The sequence below is a fragment of the Pongo abelii genome, chromosome 7 (assembly GCF_028885655.2).
Source record: "Pongo abelii isolate AG06213 chromosome 7, NHGRI_mPonAbe1-v2.0_pri, whole genome shotgun sequence".
Lineage (NCBI taxonomy): Eukaryota > Metazoa > Chordata > Mammalia > Primates > Hominidae > Pongo > Pongo abelii.
In genome coordinates, this window is record NC_071992.2 from 87585417 (window position 1) to 87590220 (window position 4804).

General features: G+C 36.7%; 1 pseudogene; it reads left to right on the top strand.

Moving 5' to 3' along the window:
• Positions 1–500: 500 nt before the first annotated feature.
• Positions 501–1029, top strand: LOC100433294 (ESF1 homolog; annotated as a pseudogene).
• The last annotated feature ends 3775 nt before the right edge of the window (positions 1030–4804 follow it).

Here is a 4804-nt window from a genome sequence, read left to right on the forward strand (position 1 = left end):
AACAACATAAAAAAGTTCTGATTGTGTCATATACTCACTAACATTTGGTGTTTTTATGTGTTGAATCGTGTCAGCCTCCAAAAATATGCTGACGTTCTAAAGTCCAATAGCTCAAAATGTGACCTTATTAGGAAATAGGTCCATTGTAGATGTAATTAGGTAAGATGAGGTCACTAGAGTGGGCCTAATCCAATATGACTTTGTCCTTATAAAAAGGGAAAATTTGGGCATAGAGACAGATAAACACATAGGGAGAATGACATGAACATGAAGGCAGAGATTAGGGTGATGTATTCACAAGCCAGGGAGGACCAAAGACTGCCAGCAAACCCCCAGAAGCTGGCGTAAACTCCCTCACAGCCTCAGAAGGAAGTGACCTTGCTGACACCTTGATCTCAGACTTCTAGCCTCCAGAACTGTGAGACAATAAATGTCTGCTGTTTAACTCTGGACGTATTTGGTTTCTTCAAGCATTTGTTCAGCAAGATTAAAAATTAAAAATGTCATCCAAACAAGAAATAATGAGTGACCAGCGGTTTAGATGGTTTGCAAAGGACCCGAGATTTTGGGAAATGCCAGAAGAGGATCGAAAAGTCAAAATTCACAGGAGATGTCGAGCCATGTTTCATGACAAGAAGTTCAAGTTGAACTATGCTGTGGATAAAAGACAGCGCCCCATTAACCATAGCGCTACAGAGGATTTGAAACGTTTTTATGACCTTTCAGATTCTGATTCCAATCTCTCTAATGAAGATAGCAAAGCAATGAAGCAAAAGAAAATAAAGAAGATAAAAACCCCAGACTAAAAAAGAAATCGATTTTAAAAATCTACTAGTTGAGGAGAAAAAGAAAGAAACCAAGAAAGCTAATCAAAAGGGTTCCAAAAATAAAACTGATTTAAATAATTCTGAAGGAATTAAAATAATTAAAACCTCATGTAAATCTAAGATAGAATCAAACATAAGTCCAAAGAAGGATAGCAATGAATTTACACAAAAAAGTAGAATTTTTCTATTCTATTGTGTATAGTTGTATCTTATTGCACTTTTAATTTGTATTTCCCTAATGATTGATGATGGTAAGACCTTTTTCAGGTGCTTATTAATGATTCATACATCTTACTTTATGAGAAATACCTATTCGAGTATTTTGCCCAGTTTTCATGGAGTATGTATCTTTCTGCTATTTGAGGTATAGGAGTTATTAATGTATGTTCTGGATACAAGTTCTCTGCAAATATTTCCTCCCAGTCTGTGGCTTGCTTTTCTTTTTCTTAGTAATGGCCTTAGATGAGCAAAAATTTTTAATTTTGATGAAGTGAAGAGAATTCGTTGCTTTGCATAACAAAAGTTCAGGGGTAGAACTTTTTTTTACTTTGTTGCTTTCTTCAACATCTAGATAAAAGTTTAGCCCCTCTAATAAGTTCTTACTTTCCAATCCTGCTCTACTTTATTTATTTCTTTCAGGGGCCTCAGCACTATTTTTACTGTGTGTCTTACCTAGTCTGTTTGTGCTGCTGTAACAAACACCAGAGACTGGGTAATTTATAAATAGCAGAAATAAATTTTCTCACACTTCCAGAGGCTGGGAATCTAAGATCAAGGCACCAGTAGGTTTGGTTTCTGTTGAGGGCCTAGTCTCTTTATTCAGCATGGTGCCTTGTTGCTATGTCCTTTGGAGGAGACAATCACTGTGTCCTCACACGGTGGAAGGCAGAAGGGCAGAAAGGGCTTTAAACCTCTTTATAATAGCACCTAATCACATTCATGGGGGCAAAGCCCTCATGACTCAATCACTTTCCCAAAGGCCCCACCTCCTAATACTGTCACAATGGGCCTTAGGTTTCAACATGCAAATGTTGAAGGGGACACAAACATTCAAACCATAGCACTATGTTATCTGATATTTTCAAACTCCTTTTGTTATTTTATTTATTCTAATTCTGATACCTTGGTTCCTGGTGGCACTGATATTTTGAGCTATGGAAGCTAAAGTGGTGGAGGGGAAAAAAAACAGTTTTGTGCACGTAGGAGTGAAGGCAGGGGACAAAAAGAGAGAGGCGGAATGTAAGAAAAACTTGGACTTTTGAAGAAGAAAACCATGACTTCAAATCCTCTTCCTCAATAATTATTGATCTTGAGCAGTCATTGAAATGTCTTGATCTCAGAATTGTCCCATGTAAGATTTGCATGATAATTCTCAACTAATAAAGTTGCTAAAATTGCATAAGGTGCCTAGGAAGAACACCAAGTACATTGCTGGCACACAGTAGGCACTTGCAACAAGGATGTATTACTATTATTGCTGTCATTATAAAGTTACCGAATCATGGAAGATTCATAGATGGCTGGAACTATTAACTTAAGTTTGAAAGGCATAGGTCATTTACCGAGCAAATCAAATTACCCCACTATCCTTAGCCGCCTCCACTTCACCGACCCAATCATCTTCCTTCATCTTCAATCAGTGATGTGCTGGTGAATGTTTAACAACTGGCTTTCCAAGGAAGAAAAGTTTTCATTTGTAACATTTGCCAATTTCCATAAATACCTCCATTATTGTTTATTTCAAACTACCAATGTGATGTCACTGAATGCAGCATTAGGAAGAGATGCACACAGTCTGGTCTTCCAAGTGTACATGTGTGGGCTCTAGCACTCCCTTGTCTTCAACTCAGCTTGGAGAGGTCACTGTTTTGTTTTAATCATGTAAGTCCCTTCCATTCATTTGACTTCTCAATTCTGTAATCAGATTAACAATCTAAATAAAATTTAATTATGCTTCACATGTGTACCACCCTACTATACCTCTAGCATCACCACTCAGAATCATTAAGTAGCTTTCTTGCAAGGGTCTACATAATTTGGCCTTTCCTAACTCTTCAGAATCATGTCAGACACACTATTCCTTTTCCAAACCCCCAACTTTCATTCCAGCTATCTTTTCTGCTTATCTTTTGGGTCTCAGCTTAATCAATTCTACAGGAAAGTCTTCCTGTGCTTTTGTCCAACTCCAGTACACAGAATATTTCTTTGTTATATTTTTTCACACAACCAGGTTTCTTTCTCAAAGTACTTTCCCATCACTCAACCTTAAGAGTAATTATTGGGTTAATATCTACTGTCCCACAGCATGTAAAATCTGCTGCATCAGGGACTGCACCTCCATTTTCTCTAGTACTAGAACCATCCTTGGGAAAGAATCAGTTCTTAATAAAAAGTTTTTGAATCAATGCATTTATGAATAAAGTCATTTATTTACATCTATTATATCTAGTTGTTTGTATTAGTCCATTCTCATGCTGCTAATAAAGACATATCCGAGACTGGGTAATTTATAAAGGAAAGAGGTTTAATTGACCCACAGTTCAGTATGGCTGGGGGGGGCTAAAGGAAAGTTACAATCATGGCAGAAAGGGAAGCAAATACGTCCTTCTTCACATGGTGGCAGGAAGGAGAAGTGAGAGTGAAGGAGGGTGGGGAAAGCCCATTATAAAACCGTCAGATCTCGTGAGAATGCACTCACTATCACAAGAACAGCATAGAGGTAACCACCACCATGATTAAATTACCTCCCTTTGGGTCCCTTCCATGACACATGGGGATTATGGGAACTACAGTTCAAGACGAGATTTGGGTGAGGACACAGCCAAACCACATTATTGTTCAATATGCATGTTAAATTTACCTAGTATGTATTGGATGCCTACTGTATGCCAGTCCTGTGTTGGGCATTTAAAAGCATTACTTGTAATTCAACAAAATATGCAATATTCAATTTTTAAATTTATTTATTAGACAAATTGTTTTTGAGCGTCTACAACATACAAGATTTTGCATTAGGGGCTTAGACTACGGGCTACTTGGTACAATATTGAACCTAAAATCCTTCAAACAACAAAATGAACTATAATTTATTTAATATGTTTTAAATAGCTCTAAGAAGAATTCTACACCTATAAAATGGTGAAAATCAGTGATATTTTAAAAATGTGTGGCCTCAATTCACCTACTAATTTACTACTAGTTTCAAAGGAAGAAAGAAACTAATTTTTTTACTCTTGTTCTAAAAGATTTGGGCCATTGAAAAAAGGTATCTTTTTGATTCACGAAAAAGTGATTTGTTCAGTTTAGCAAAGATATTTTCAAATTTTATGGTAACTTTGATGACAGATGGTCAGAAAAACAAAAGAGATGAACCTGGAGAGTTTAATGGAAGGAATTGAAATTACCAAGTTGGAAAGGGTTTGAATTTAGTGCCAAATGTAGCACAGAAGCAAATGTATCAGTGCAAGGACACATTTATCAACTTAACACATAACTATTGTGTGGCTACATCCCACTTGACTGTAGTGAGCTTCTGCACTCAGTGGTATTGGCTGGAATCTCTTTATTTGTTTATTTTTGGTTGTGAAAATCTGTGCCCAGTGCTCAAAAGTTCCTCTTGGTATACCAACCATATCAATTACCAAGCAAAAACAAAGGACAAAGGAAATAAGATAGTAATGACAAAAGACTCAGATCCTTTTTCTCTGAGGTGGTGTTTCCAATCAATATGGCAGAACTAAGAATGACTTAGAGGTCAGCCATCTGGCCAACACTTTACCCTCAGAGGACATTTTTCTGACTTTCCTTTTTCTTAAGTTCATACAAGCAAGGGGACAGGTGAAATAAATCATACTTCATACTCCCTTTTTCATAATATTTTTATACAGATGAAATCAGATCAACAGAAACATTCATTGAGGGAAAATGGTTCAAATAAAATAGATAGCATGTTTAGAACATGCTAGACACTATTTTAC